Raw genomic sequence first — 16,698 nt, 5'->3', positions numbered from 1 at the left:
ACCAAGGCTTTAAGTATGCCCAAGTCGTCCAGACAATTAAATCTAAGAGACCCCGGATCGACTCGGGCAAAAGGTGAAGTATATTGGATTATCTGATAAAAGGAGGTCTTAGGATCAAATTCATTTATAAAATCTTAATGGCCGAGATCCAAGACGATCTGGACAAAGCTCTACATCTGGACAAAAGGTTCTTACAGTCCTCCAATTTAAAAGCACAACATTTTAAAACACTTTTTAATTCATACTACACACCTTCTAAACTTTGAATGGGGCAAGAGGGAAGATAATAGGTGTCCCAGATGCTCGGAAGGTCCGGCCGATCTCCTGCACATGTTCTATCAGTGCGATAAGTTAAGCACAATCAAAACTGAGATCGAGACATTCTGGGAGGGGCTGCTAGGCATCAAGATCAGCCTATCCCCAACTTTCATGATCTTAGGAAGTGAATGTAAGCTGGCTCTAAAGGTAGAGACAGAAGCTTTGGTCTTTATATCTGTGGCAGTTCTCCGCATTCTTATCTCAGCTGCATGGAAGGATACGGTCGCCCCGTCCTTCCAGATGTGGTTGACCAGACTTTTGGGTATACATAATTTAGAGGCTGCCCTATATGAGTTTAAGGGCAGGAAAAAATGGGAGTTGGGGTTAAAGATTTGGGCACCCTTGAAAAACTGGAGGGATGCAAGGGTGCAGTAATAAACTAATGTATGTTTGAGCTATTTAAGATTGTATATAATGGTTTTATATCGCTCTCCGATTATGGAAGAACTTGTTAATGTATGATTATGTATTTATTGTGTCTTTCTCTCTTTAATATTGTCAGTTGCATTAATGCTGAATAACAAATAAAAATAAAAAAAATAAACCATGAGAAAAGCAGGAACAGTTCCTATAGTCAGCCAGCCAATTACAGAGGGACCTGCTCTAAAGTGAACAAATGTTGTGATTCCTCAGTGACAACTATCTTCAAGCAATGATTAAAAATCGGTGCTGCCTGCAAATACAAAAATAAAAATAAAAAGGTATATGTTTAATACTCCACTTGAATTCGTAATTTCTACGTGATCAGTATTTGGAATGGTTCAAATGTGGTGTCTTGCTGGATTTAACTTGATATGAAGGACCATGAACAAATATTTTTGTGCATCAAGGTCAGACCGTGTGGCCCTCTTAATCAGCGATATTTGTGCCTGTTTCATAGTCTTTTGTGTAGTATAATGTTAAATTGTTTCTATAGGGAAGGGGCATATATTGTATTCCATTCCTGCTTATCTTTTCCTTTATACACTTGTTTCTATGCATTACGTTTTGTTATTTTCTTTTCACTAGATGATATAATTTATATATACCTCATTGCCAACATAACCTCGGTCTCAAGATAATGATAATGATAAGGATAATGATAATGTAACAATAGGGAAAGGCAAATATAAGCTTATTTCAAAAGTTGTTTAATAAATGGCATATAAGGTAATGGACATTGGAATATTAATATTAAACAAGAATTAGTAATGTTTTAAAAATAGACAATTTAAAATACAGTTATATGTTTTTAGGCTTCAGGGATGTGAATTGTTTAGTGGTAGCTACAGGTTTTATGTTCAAGAATGAGTAATATTTAGGGCTATTAAGGAGTTTTTAGGGTTAAGTAATAGGTAGTATTTAGGGTTATTTAAAGGTTTTTAAGGTTTATGGATAGGTAGTGTTTAAGGGTAGTTAGACATTTTTAAGTTTAGGTTTCAGGGATGGGTAATTTTTAGTAAGGAATTTTTAGGGCTCAGAGATTAGTAGTGTTGTGGGGTTGTATGTGCTTTTGAGGGTTACGGATGAGTAGTGTTTTAAGGCAGTAAAATTATTTTAGGGCTCAGTGATGGGTAGTGTTTGGGCTTGTAAGAGTTATTATGGATAATCGATGGTAGAGTTTAGGGCAGTTAGGGGTTTTACAGGTCAGGGATTCGTAGTGCTTAATGGTAGTAAGAGAATTTGACAGGCAGGGATGGGTAGTAGAAAATTAATTCATAATTATTAAAATAAGTGAAAAGTTTATAAAGGAATTTGATAATATTAATGTACGTTTTTACAAACAATAATGTTAAACTTAAAAAAATATTATTTCAGCATTTAAATTTAAGGTATTGTTAACTTCATAATGAATACATGTATGTATATACATATATATATATATACATACATACATATATATTACCTACTGGCGGTCGCCAGTAGGTAGTTATAGTTAGGACAGTGTTTCTATTCAAAAAAGCGTTTTTTCTTTTCCCAATAACTTTGGCGCCGGTTGACGAATCTTCGCAAAATTTTCTAAACTAGTGGGGCGCTCCAGTCAGCTCCTATTTGAAAGTTTCAGGGTGATTCGGCAAGCGGGGCGAGAAAAAAGGTGGTCCCAGAACGTTTTTTCTCCATGTTAATTTCGATAGGAAACTTTAGACACGGCTACAGCGCGAACTGCTGAACGGATTTACACCACATTTGGCAGAAAGGTAGCCCTTGTTTCAGAAAGAACCCTTTTTGCTAAATGGTTTAAATCCATATAGTAGTTGCTGAGAAAATCAAAAAATAAAAGTTTCGATATCTATGGGCGCGGCGGGTTCGCGAACCCTCCCTACTACGAGCTTCACTGTGATTGGCTGCCAATACTCCAAACCAGGAAGTGTTGGCAGCCATCTTGTGCCTCACTAGAAGTGGAAAACAGGTAAAACTAAGGTAAAAAGAAAGAAAAGGGGACAGGGTAGAAACACCCTGACCCCCTTGGCCTGCTCAGGGGGTCCCACAAGGGGCCAGGGCCCAAAAAATCATAATATTTTTAGAGAAAACAGCAGAATACGCACTGGGTATGTGGATCCAAATGAAACAATTTTAAAAAATGAAGCGAGGGCTTTCTTGCTTCATTATTTTTAACCCCCGGGGGGGCCAGGTCCAGGGGGGTTTGAAAATTATAAGCGGGGGCCCCTGGGGGCTCCCGCAGCCCCGGGGACCACCACTCTCTGTTTTTTAATTTGAATAAAGCCTTTGTGGGGGGCCCAAGCTCCCCCACATGCCCCTGGGACCACCACCTCCCCAGGGCACTAACTGTTAAAATTCGGGGGTCCATTTTGGACTCCTGAGCCCTGGGGACCACCAACTCCCTGGGGCTTTACAAAAGTTGTGAGGAGGGCCACAGACCCCCCTCCTGTAGCCTTTGATGGCCCTGAGGACTGCCTCCCCAAGGACCGGCTCCTGCAATGTCCTGGGGTGCCCACCCCAGGACACTGCTGTTTGCTACGGTAGGGCGGGAGCACGTTTCCTGCTCTACTGTAGCAAACTCTAGTTTGGATTTTGGAAGAGAGAGCAGGTTTCCCTGCTCTCTCTTCCAAAATCCAAAGCAGAGTTGGCGGGACTGTGGGGGCATTGGGGCTCCAACCCATGGTCCCTATCGAAGTGGATATGCCCCGGGGGATGGGGTCCCCGGGCGAATAGAAATCAGTGGTAGGAGCCGGGGGTTGTTTCGAAAAATTTTGAGTCGTGACCCTAGCGCGACACTCATAGCGCCCCCCTGGTGTGAACACGAGAGGTGCTCGACTCCCAGCAAAAAAAAAAACGTTTTTTAATTATAAATCTAGGTTATATGTTTGGATCTTGGGTGGCTCTAAAAAGAGCCCTTGTGCTCTTTGGGAGGTTTTGGTACCTACATGTAAGTGCTTATGCAGAGTCTAAAGTTGTTGAGAAAGACTCTGTTTCCCTCATCTGTGAAATGTACACCATCTCTCCTGTAGATGCCATCCACATTAAAACTCAGATTGTTGTTTTATACAGACCCCATATTATAATCTCTGAGATAAGCAGAAACAGCTTTATTGACATTTTTCCTAGCTTTCTCATCCTGTGGACAAAATTGATTGGACCAGTTCCATTTCTGTCTTTGGCATATGTTAGAGTAGACAAAGGCAGTTTGGGGGAAAAGTAACATCATTTCTGCAAAGGTGTCCTTCATAAGCATTTCCAGATCAACTCCAGTCACTGTGCCTAGGTCATTGCCACCACAGTGCACGATTATAAGGTCAGGGTGTTGGAGATGGGAAAAGGATTTAACCAATGGCATCAATTGGTGCCACTTTAATACTCTCTGTCCAATCCATTAAATGTCTACATTTTGCAAAGCTAGGTCTTTGTCAATACCTCTGCTTTCAGCATACCTTGTGCACCAAAAAATATAGCTGTGTCCCACAATCCACACTCTAAGCATCTTGAAGGGAAGTTTGGATGCACTCAAAAGATGTCTGTAGGGGAAGTAGACAGTTGGTAAAATAAGAGGTCTCTAAAATGGTTGACAAGATGCAGTTTAAAAAAAAGAAGAGAAGTAATTGGCTGTTTGAGAACAATATAGAGTGAAAAATAGGGTGCATGTTCCTGTGTTTAAAAAGCATGTTTCTTATTGGTTAGTATAGACTGTTTGAAAGGTACATTAGATAGGATAAGCTGATATTTTGAAAAGTCAAGTACACTTGCTGTTTGAATTTGCAACATTGTGTGTTCAGTTGAATGTTCCATGAACTGTTAGCATGGAAACAGGCATTACGCAGAATGGGGGTAGGGTTGGAAGTTATGTGGGGCATTAAAATGTGTATTTCTTATAAATATTAAAGTAATATGTAATTGCAGTGAGATTTCCCAAGTCACTGGTATGGTTAGAAGTAGTGTGTCATGAAAAATAAATTGTAAAATGATTTGTAATATACTTTTGAAGTCTCATTTGGATCTGCGGTTCCATCGCTTATGGTGCACGGACCAGGCGCGACTCCAGAAAATTCCAGAAGCAATTTTGGGTCAGTTTGAGGTCAGTTGGCAAGGGTTAAAATGTGTAACCAATAGAAATGTGTCTTAGAATTTGAATTAATCTGGAAAGCAATGTGATTTGATATTTACATGTATATGTGTGCATAATGAGAGGTAAACCTTGCCATTTTTTGGTTTTGCTAAGAGTAGTGCACTATATTTATTGTGTGCATAAGAAAATCTGGTGTGATTCAGATACTTCATAATCTACTTATCAATTTGAAAGGTGAGTTATTAATTTGTGAGGTGTACTTTGTGGAGCATTTGTTTTTAAGCATAAAATATAATTCATAACATTTGAAGTTAGTCATATATTTTGTAATGTAGAAATATTTATTGGAGTTTTTAGTAATGTGTTTAAATGTTGTTTAATATATACTTTGCATAGTATTATGTGTGTTTTGGAATAGGGATTTCTGATTATGACTGATTGTTTTATTGAGTTGATATGTACATTAGTAGTATTGTGCATAATTTTAGGTGTTGATTTCTAATTGGAAATGTATATGTTGAGTTAAGGTAAAAGTGATGAGAGTAGTTTTTATAAGTGTCTAAAGAGGATAGTTAAAATATGCGACATCATTTTTGGTGTTTGGTTTTAATATGAAGCTTGTATTGTGAATTTATGTGATGTAGGTAGTGTTCGGTAGAGAGATACTCATTTATGTTTTTCAGTAATATGGTGAGACTTATAGTAGAGAAATGTGAATGGTTTCTGCTTTGTATTTGGCTACGTGTAATAATAAAAGTAGTTGTAGAAAGGTAATGTAGCAGTAGAGATGTAGGCAGTAGTTTTATCCTATAAAGAGTTGGCTTGCTGAGCAGGTATTGCCCCGTTAGTACTGAGACACTCCTCCAATCACCCATTGAGCACCATACACGTATTCACTCAGTGTAGTAATACCTAAGTACTTGTAAATTCTCTATGCACTCTGTTTGGTGTACTGTAATTACTCCAGTTACTGCTTGTGTACTTATAGAATGCCTTAGCTAGTAATTGTACTACAGGTATGTTTTTCTGTGCACTATGCATGCACATGTCTAACCAGCTACATACTATTGATATACTCTTGTAAATACCCAGTTAGTACTAGTGCAGACTATTGATTCAGTCCTGCAAACATCCAGGTAATAGTCTTGCAAGTCAGGAATCACACTGTGAGTCTGTGTCCAGTCCTACAATCATCCTGACAGAAGCATGTCCTTTTCTAATCACTCTGCTCAAACATAAGTACTTATAAACTCACCTTGCTGTCAACTACTAGCACTCTAGGTACCCAGTCACTGTCTATGCACTTGCACAATGATTCAGCCATTGAGACAAGCAGTGGTACAATGAAATGTGCACAATGTATGCGGTCCCCTAACCCCCTGCAGACTACTGATTCAGTCCTGCAAAAATCTAGGTAATAGTCATGCGCGTCTAGAATCACACTGTGAGTCTGTGTCCACTCCTTCAATCATCCTGAGAGAAGCATTTCCTTATCTAATCACTCTGCTAAAACATAAGTTCTTATAAATTCACCTTGCTGTCAACTACTAGCTCTCTAGGTACCCAGTCACTGTCTATGAACTTTCACAATGACTCAGGCATTGAGACAAGCAGTGGTACAATCCAATGTGCACAATGTATGTGGTCCCCTAATCTTATCTTTGTCATACATGCCTTTCTTTCATTTGCACTTTCCTTTTTTGTGCATTCTAAATGTTCTATGCACTGGTTAATTCAAGTAGCATGACTTGGACTTGATGGTGGTTTCTCCAGCAGCGAAGCTTGATGTTATTGAAAATTGATTGTCTAATGTTTCCCTTCATTGTCCCCACAGACCTTGTATTTTACATTTTGCATCATCATCATCAAAACTTAACCCCTGAAAGTGTGGTTCTAAAGAAATTAAGTGTTGAAAGCATCCAAGTCATTCTGATCTGTGAAGAATTTACTTATAAACTGTGGCTTTCCTTGCGCCCTGACGAAGGAACTTCTGGATCTATTGTCCTTTTCCGAAATGCGCGTCGGCGCTTTGTTGTTTTTTGTTTGTATTTTTTGTTGTTTTAGGCCCTTCTGGTTTTGTGATTATGTAACTGTCTTCTTGCCTTGTAGTATATTATGTGGTGATTGGTTGAGAGGATGTTTGAATGTGTGAGTTTGATTGGGGGTTATATGTTATGTTTATTTGATTAACTGTATTGTATATAAATATACATATAAATGTTTTTTATGAATTTGTGTCTCTCGATGGAATTGAACAAATAAATGTTTTGCTTCTAAAATGTGTCTGTGTGGGAGAATGATGTCTTATAATAATTGATGGATATACTGCCTATTGTTATATAAGTTTCTAGGAGAGGTTCCTTCTATGCTCCTTGGATTGTGGTCCCCTAAGCCCCTACAGACTACTGAGTCAGTCGTGCAAAAATACAGGTCAACTACTAGCACTCTAGGTACCCAGTCACTGGCTATGCACTTGCACAATGACTCAGGCATTGAGACAAGCAGTGGTACAGTCAAATGTGCACAATGTATGCAGTCCCCTAAGTCCCTGCAGACTACTGATTCAGTCCTGCAAAAATCCAGGTAATACTCATGCTTGTCTGGAATCACACTGTGAGTTTGTGTCCACTCCTACAATGATCCTGACAGAAGCATGTCCTTATCCAATGACTCTGCTGAAACATAACAAGCACTTATAAACGTATCCTGCTGTCAACTACTAGCTCTCTAGGTATCCAGTCACTGTCTATGGACTTTCACAATGACTCAGGCATTGAGACATGCAGTGGTACAATCAAATGTGCACAATGTATGTATTTAGATGAACAACAACATGTGGGGAAAAAGAAAAAGTCTTGTGGTAAGAGAGCAAAATAATTTATTTTTAAAAAAATCAAACCCTAGAAACAGTGTGCATATTGTGGAAAGTACAAAGAATGCCTCAACAACAAAAAAGAATAAGAAGAAAAGAAACGTAAATAGTGGGAAATCACATTTAAAAGAAGTAATGTATGGTAAAAGGAGGAGGAGTCAGTATGAAGAAATTAGAAAGAAAATGTTTTACAATAGAGTTGTCTTTAATTTGTTGAAAGAAGTGAAGAAATACAAAAGAAGATCAGCATTTTATAAAAAGAAAAAGCAAATTGAAACTATTGTTGAGAAGGCTTTTGAATTAAAAAGAAAACTATTCATTTTAGTTTAAAATAGAATTCGATCACTAGATAAGCCAATAGATTTTATGAAGGCCAAAAGTAAGAAGAAGAGAGTAATTAACAGAAGTAACTTTTGTGATATTTGTTAGGGTGAATGGAAACACAGTTCAAGTTTAGAGCCTTTTTTAATGAAGATAGTTATTTTCAAACCAATACATTATTGCTTGCAGTTGAGACCAGTGGGCGAGCTTATGAGGTTAGAAATGGTTGTCCAATTGGGAAAGAGAAGATAATTCCCAGAAATGTAGAAGGAGTGATAGCTGATGAAGTTCTGATGTCCTAAAGCTCCAGTGTATACTTGAGATTGTAGTAGTATTTGTAGTATCGGACGGGAATCTATTTAAATTTATCGCAATTTTTTACGAGAGTATAGTAAAAAAAAGTGTTAAATAACAGATTAAGATCTTGCAAGGACTAGATCCTTGCAGAGTGAGAAAAAATACTGTTTGCAAGGTCATTCTCTGGCTTGTCTTTCTAGAAAAGTATGTCAAAGTGTGTTTCATCATTTTAGAATGTTAGCACTACATCATTGTCAAATGCGGAATTTAGTCAGAAAATTGTATTACACAAATAGTCCAGCAATAATTTTAAATGAGTTAAACAGTTTTCTTTGTGTGGGTCAGTGTCAGATGTAAAAAAGGTTTAGGATGAAATAGAGTTTTGTTACTTTGGTCCTGAAAAAGAGAGTAGAGAAAGTGAGACATTAATAGAATTATATGTTGAAGAAAATGTGGAACATACTACCACAAAAAAGTTTGAAGAACAAATGACAAAGTTTAAGGTGATTTCATGTGAAAGGCCAAATTATTCTTGGTTTTGTTGCCGACTAACCCACTATAGAAATCAGACTAGGACTGTGGATCTATATTTAAAAAGTGAAAGAGATAATAATGATAAGTGGAAGGAATTTTCAACTTATTTGTTGGTAGAGGATTGCTTTGATTTTGGTTTTGATCAGCGTATTTGTAAATATTGTTATAACAAATTAGATGATAATAAAATGCCTGCTAGAGCTGTACATAATAATCTAAAGTTGGTAACTATTACTCCAGAACTGATAGATTTAATCACGTATGAGTCTATTCTAATTCAAAGTGTGCACCCATTTCAGGCTATTGTCAGTATGGAGCCTAAAACAGGTAAATTGCCTCCTACAGATTTACAGAGAGGATTAAAAGGAAGAGTTGTATATTTACCCCTAGATTTAAAGAAATATATTGAAACTATTGGTGTAGAGAATCTAGAAAGTAATCCACTAGTTGTTCTTGTTAATGGTGTTCCTAATAAGGGGCCGATTCCGATCTCGCCGTAAGGGCTCCGAACGCGATCCTGCTAGAAAAAGTAGAAGCCGTGCGCGTGTTTACCGACCGACTCGTACAGCTGTACGACCGAGCAAGTACAATATAGAGAAACCTGAAATCGCTGACCGACTTGGTTCTGGGTCCGAACCGCTCTGTACGTCTCGTCCATAAGCAAACCGTGCCGTGCAAAGGATGCGATTTCTGACTGAGCCTGTATGATGCACGCATTGAACAGCCAGATCGAGCTGAAGTTTCTGGGACGCAAAACATCTGGGAAGCTTCCTTTGGGGGTCTGCGTTGGACCCCCACCACCCGCAGCCTTATGACTTGGACACAGGGGGAGACCCAAGGTTCTCCCCAACACAGGCATGTACGGTGCTGATGGCACCAAAGCGTACCCACTGTAGGGGGGCCCTTGCATGAAACCCACCTTTTCAGTCAATGGGAGCTCATGTACGCGTCGTGCGACTGGCTCCCTTTGACTTCTATTGGAGTCCGACTGCACCGAGTCCGCAGCATGCGGCCGCATCATACTTGCTTGGTTAGACTGCAGGAGTCCGGCTCGGTCGGAAAACACTCCGGTTCCAGCTCGGTTGGAGAGCTTTCCTACCCAGATCGGAATCGCCCCCTAAGAGTAAGAAAACCTGAGAGGAATTAGTGGATGTCGGGAAAGTGCAAAAGGCAACATTATATCTGATAAAAAACAATGAATATTACAAAAATGTGTATGTAGAAGAAGAAGAAATACTTTTAGGAGATAATAGTGAAATGCCAACTGGTCAAATTGAAAAAGTGGACATATCCAAAAGTGAAGAAACTTATGAACATTATAGTGTACATCCAATTCATTCAAAAGAAGTGATGGGGAATACTATTGAATTACACCAAATGAAAAAAGCGAAGGGGACTCCCATGAGTGTATGGCAAAAAAGTTTGGAAGCTCGTTGTTTTCCGCAGCTGTTCCCAACTGGAAAAGGTGGGCGATATGATGAACGATCAGGGCAGATTCCTGCATCAGAATATCGAACAACAAGACTGTATGCAGAAGATCCAAGATTTCGACAATGTATCCCATATATATTTCATCTTTTGTTTGAGAGTGACTTGTCTGGACTTTCATTTGTTTAAATCTGTTTTTATTCATTTTAAATTTTTCATCATCATGAGAGGCAACATGTAGCATAGCATTAATGACTTGTCTGGACTTTCTTATGCAGTCAACCACAAATTAAAAACAGGAGTACATCTTCAAAATGTTTCTGCAAAGGAATGTATGGATGAAGTACATCAGAGAGACGATCATTTAGAATCTCAACTGATTAATTTGATGGCATGTCAGCGTGGTACTAATGAGTACTGGTATCGTCGTCATAAAGAACTTAAATGTATGCTAAGGAACTAAGGAACTCATACGTGGTTTGTTACCCTAAGCTGTGCTGAATATGCTTGGGATGATTTACTTGAATTTCTTTGAGAAGCAAATTCAAATATTAAAAATACTGAATACAAGACACCTGGAGAATTGTGTTCTTTGGATCCTGTAAATGAATGCAGATATTTCAATCATAGGTTTGAAGCTGTGATGTCTTTTATCTGCAATAAAAAGAATCATCCTCTTGGAGAAGTTATTGATTTCTTTTAAAGAAAGGAGTATCAAGCTAGAGGTGCTCCTCATATACAGATGCTGCTATGGATCAAGGATGCACCCAAATTTGGAACTGATTCGGATGAAAGTGTTTTATCTTTTATTGAAGATTATGTTACATGTGCTATACCAAAAAGAACAGAAAAAAAATGTTAAGGCAACAAGTGTTACGATTCCAAAGTCATCAATGTGACAAGTACTGTCGACGAAAGTACAAGTCCAAGGAAAAGTTTTATACCAAATGTCTTTTTGGATTTCCACGTCCAGTAATATCCAAAGGAAGAGTAAACAGTTTCATGTCAGATGTGAGACATACCATCCCTAGAAAATCTCCCAAAAATATGTACAATTTGAGAAGAAGTGCAGAATCAAAGTATATCAGTGATTATAATCCAGGTATCTCTCAATGTGGAATGCTAATATGGATATCCAGTATGTTGCAGATAATTCCATTGCTGTTGTCTGGTATGTGACATCTTACATAAAAAAAATCAGAAAAGACGAAGTTTAAAGAAATGTGGGAAGAAATTTCCCACAAGAAGAGTCTTAGTAAGAAATTGTAAAGTTTTCGTTTGAATACGTTATCCCATCGAGAGATTGGAGCGCACAAATGCTCGTATCGGTTAACATCTACAAGTCTATGCTCAAAGTGCAGAAAAATCATCTGGGTGAGTCTAGGTCTTGCTGCAACGCAAAATCGAGTACTTAAATCTATACAAGAAATCGATTATTTAGCAGTAAATGAACCAGAAAGTACAGATATTGTCAACACAAACATGTTGGATACATACTATCCAAATAGAAGTCGTCATCTTGAAAACATATGTCTCTATGACGTGCTGCAATATTACAGTTTTAAGAGAAATACCACAGAAAACATAAATGAAGGAAAATATGCAGTGATTGGTTCAGAAGGATGTTTGGTGAAACAAAGCAAAGGAAATCTGAATAATCACGGAAAACTGAGTTGTGATACTCCTGATAGAAGAGAATTTTACTATGTAGCACTTTTGCAACTCTTCATGCCTTGGCGTACCGAATTTGAAATACTTGGAGATTTTCAGTGCTATGAAGATTCTTTCAATGCATGTAAAGAGAGCATTGAATGCACAGTTTTTGTAAATTATCTAAAAATGTTGAATGAAGAAATTGATCAAGAAGCTACTATTGCAGCTGAGATTGCTAGAGACAGTTCTCAAGATAGACAAAGTTCTGCTCCACTGAGTCAAGATCCACTAAGACAACCAATTCTTGAAAATCAAGCGGCAATCGCCATGAATGAAGTGGAAACAGCAATGCATCAAGCTCAAGAAGATATTATGGACTTGGAAGAACAACTAAATGTTGAACAAAAAGAAATATATCAGCAAGTGATACAGGAGATCGACCATGGTTTTCTTCAAGAAAAGAAAGAATGCACATGCACATCATTTTAACCTATCAGAATGTATGTCAGTCGTCCAGCTGGTACAGAAAAAAGTTTCTTAATTAAAGTTTTGACCTGTTATCTACAGAAAATAATTGACTCGCATTTGTCTTGTGTTGTAACTGCTCCAACTGGATTGGCAGCACACAACATTAAAGGAATTACATTACATTGTTTACTAATGCTACCTGTAGAGCATGAACACAAATTGGAATATCACAAGCTATCTGGAGAAGCTTGTTATGAATGAGTGCCAAAGAAAATTAAACTTGTTCTGATTATTGATTAGGTGAGCATGGCCTCAAACTTAATGCTCGCCTTTGTGCATTTAAGAATGCAGCAAATTCTAAAAACAGAATACGATATCTTATTTGGAGGAAAACGTATGATATTTTTTGGTGATCTACTGCAACTCACTCCCGTAAAAGGGCAACCAGCATTTAAAAAGCTTGTGCATGAATACACCAGAAAGTCTTTGGGAAGTGTAGGAAATGTTAACATTTGGTCATATTTTGAGTACAAAGAAATCATTAAAAATATGTGATAGGTAAATGATGTTGATTATGGAACTATTCTTCAAGGTTGGAGTATTGCCAGAACATGGCAAACAAGCTTTGCAAAGTTGACTACTTATACACTTGTTTCCAAATGAAAATATAGTTCCTGAAAAAATATACAAAAAAATTACAGAAAATAAATCTGTAATCTGCTTAATAAGAACACTGCTTGAGTTTTCTACATTCAATGAAGAACTTTTAAAGCAGGAAAATGAACAAATAATAAAAATGAAAACTATTGATAAAATAGAACATGAAGGAATCACGATTATTTTGACGGAAACATTAAAAACAAAATTGTATTCTTTAGAAAAATCGATATTCAAAACTGCTGGTTTAGAAAAGAATTTATATCTATGTGTAAACTGTCGGGTAATTTTACGGCGTAATTTGGATGTGGAAAAAGGTTTAGTACATGGAGCAATGAGTAAAGTTGCTAATTATCAGAATAGAGATGGAATTGAATTTTTGAAAATCTAATTTGATCAAATTGAGGAAGTAAAACAAATAGGTTGTTGTTCAGTTTGTTTTTGCTTGTTTTTTTAACGAACTTTATTCATGAAGTACAATCATCACAGTTGTGTACAGTATTTACGTCAGGTATACAGTACATCACGTTTTTCATTTTTCTCCCCAACCCCTCATTTAGAGCGTCAGCCTCTAGATCGTAACTCCCAATATTTGCTTGCTGTAGGGAGTGACTCTATTCACAACAGGACGTGTAAATACCCACCCACTCGCTCCCCAACTATCCCTCCCCCCCTATCAACTGTGGTGCTTTGTCTCTCCCAGCAGGTCTAGCATTTACTCCCCAACGTTATCCAGTCTCCCCCAGGATCACAGAGTTGAAATTCTTCCAACCACCCCCTGTTCCTCCCCTGGGCCCGGTGCAGTCCTCAACCTTCCCTCGGGGTCTCAGTGCATTCAGGGGTCCTGGGTCAACGGCTGGTCCTCACCTTCCAATGCTAAAAGCATGACCTCCCAGTCCAGTGCCAGTGGGGTTTTCCGCCTACCACCTTCTTCCTCCTTCCTAAGGGCTACTCCTTCTATTCTGCCCCACTTCACAACATCCGCTCACCATGTCTCTATTCTAGGTGCTCTCGGGGACTTCCACAGCATTGTGATTTTCCTAATTGCCAAAAGGAGGCCTAGGTCCACAAATCTCAGCTTAGGTTTTAAAGGCTTAGGGCGAGGTGGAGCACCTGCCTGGCAATACAGTGCACTCTCCCTCACTTGTATCTGGGTCACCTCTCGTAGTGTCTGGCATACTTCTTTCCAGTACCCACTGAGTCGCGGGCACGGCCAAAGCATGTGGAGGAAACCTGCCTCGTCCGTTCCACGGGCACTGGTGGGAGGCAGTGGGGAACATCTTGTGAATTCTGGCCGGGGTAAGGTATGCCCTGTGGAGTATCATGGCCTGTATGTATTTAAATCTCACATTTTGAGAAACTCTCTTTGGGTGTTCCAGGGCCACCCGCCAGGTTGCGTCCGTGAAGTCTTCTCCCGTGTCCCGTGACCAGGACTCCCTCAGTGCATCGAGGGAGAGTGCAGCATGAGCCCTAATCCCAGTGTACATCCATCTTACCAAGTGACCCCCGGCCCCCATGTAGTGCACCAGGTGTACCAGTTCATGTTGCCGTGGACGAGTGTGCTGCGGCTCCCAGGTCGTTCGAATGTAGTAAGAGACAGTGGCATGTAGCATGTAGTGTCTGTTTGAGGTCCCTGTCACGTGCACGAAGGTGGGGTAATCTAACAATTGGTCGTCCCCGAAAAAACTGCCCACGTCTTCAATCCCATTCGCCGTCCAGTCACTAAGGGCGCGGGCGGTCAGTCGTCCCTGTGGTGTTGGTAGTCCCAACAGTGGAATGTTATCTGCGTATGGCTTGGTCGTGGACGTGTAGGCCAAAGCCCTTCTCCAACATAGAAGAGCAGTACGGAGCAGTGGGTGGCACTCTCACGGGATTCTGCTCCTGGGTAGCAATAGGGCATGTAGGCCGCCCTGTGTGAGCCGGCCTGCCGTCCATCCATTTTCTTGGAGATTCCTCCCGGCCAGCCAATAAGACAGCCATTGGAGTTGGCTGGCGCAAAAGTAGCCCTGGAAGTCTGGGGCTCCGAGTCCTCCCTGAGAGGTGCTGAGTTGTAGTTTCCGCAGGCTGATCCGTCATCTGCCCGTCCCCCAGATAAGGGTGACCAGTAGGGAGTTGAGGGATTCAAAGGTACGTCGCGGGATGCATATGGGCAAATTCACAAAATAGTAGAGCAGCCGTGGCAGCATTACCATCTTTGCTATGGCGATGCGTCCCATGACAGACAATGGGAGCGATGTCCAAAAGCCAACGCTACTCCGGAGACCAGTAATGGCCCTCGAGATATTACCGTCCAGTTGGTCCTCCAACCTCCGGTATATACGAATTCCCAGATATTTAAAACTGGTTAGGGCAACCGGAATCGTGTAAGTGCCGAACTGCAGAGAAGGCGGGTTGGGCCCCTCACGGAAATAAAATCCTACAGATTTGTCCGGGTTGATGGCCAGTCCAGATGCCGTCTCAAATCGGCGGAAGGTGTCACTCAATCGTGTGTGGTCGGCCTCCAGATCGCGGAGATAAAGTAACATGTCATCCGCGTACACGGATAGAATGTGGGACCTCCCTGCCACTGGAACTCCCAGGGTCTCCGCGTGCTGGTGAAGTGCGATGGCTAGTGGTTCCAACGCCAACAAGAACAACAACGGGGAGAGGGGGCATCCCTGCCTGGTGCCCGGGGACCGGGTACTCAGCTGACACATAACGTCCGGTTCTTGCCCTAGCTGTGGGATCAGTGTATAGCAGCTTAATCCACCGCAGTAGCGGGACTGGAAAACCAAAGCGAGACAGGGCTTCGAACATGAAGGGCCAAGAGAGTGAATCAAATGCTTGTCTGAGGTCTAATGCAAAACTTCCCTCCCGCGTCATCTCGGCTGGTGACGCTGACATAATAACGTGTAGGCGTCTCGTGTTGAGGGAGGTACTGCGCCCTGGAAGGAAGCTGCACTGGTCGCAGTGGATAAGTGTGGTCAAGTGGGGTTGAATACGTAGGGCAATAGCTTTGCTTAGGATTTTATATTCCGTATAGATAGGGGTCTATAATTCGCAATCTCCAGGTTGTCTCTGTCTGGCTTAGGGATCGAGATTACTATAGCTTGCATCGTTGTGTGTGGCAGATGACCCCTCTCGAAGGCCTCCCTGTACATCCGTTCCAGTACCGGTACTAGTATGTCGGCATAAGTGGAATAGATCTCCACCGGAAGTCCATCCATGCCCGGAGTCTTGTTTTTATTTAAGTGTGTGATCGCAGTGCGTATCTCGTGTTGGGTGACGGGGCCCTCTATGGATTCCTGTGTCGCCGCGGTCAGTTGGGGGAAAGGGAGGTCCCTCATGAAGTCAGTTCTGAGTGTAGGGTCGTTTATGTCATTGGGGGCATACAGAGCCTGTAAATGGTCATGGAATGCCCGATTGATGTCAGCTTGGATGTTCACTAGGTCACCACTGTGGTTTCGGATTTGGGTAATGACTGGGGCGTCCTGCTTGTCTCGGATTACTCGGGCCAGCGTCGCCCCAGAGCGGTCCGCCTCCGTGTGTTGTGGTTGTAAGTAGGCCTTATAATCCATGGTGCGTAGTGTTTCTAGCGTCTCGGCGTGTGCGATATTCTGTTCCTGCAGAGCCTGTTGTTTCCCTGGGTCTACCACCACCTCTCGCTCAA

This window comes from Lissotriton helveticus, chromosome 1_1 (genome assembly GCF_964261635.1).
Source record: "Lissotriton helveticus chromosome 1_1, aLisHel1.1, whole genome shotgun sequence".
NCBI lineage: Eukaryota > Metazoa > Chordata > Amphibia > Caudata > Salamandridae > Lissotriton > Lissotriton helveticus.
Note: the sequence above shows the minus strand (reverse complement) of the source record.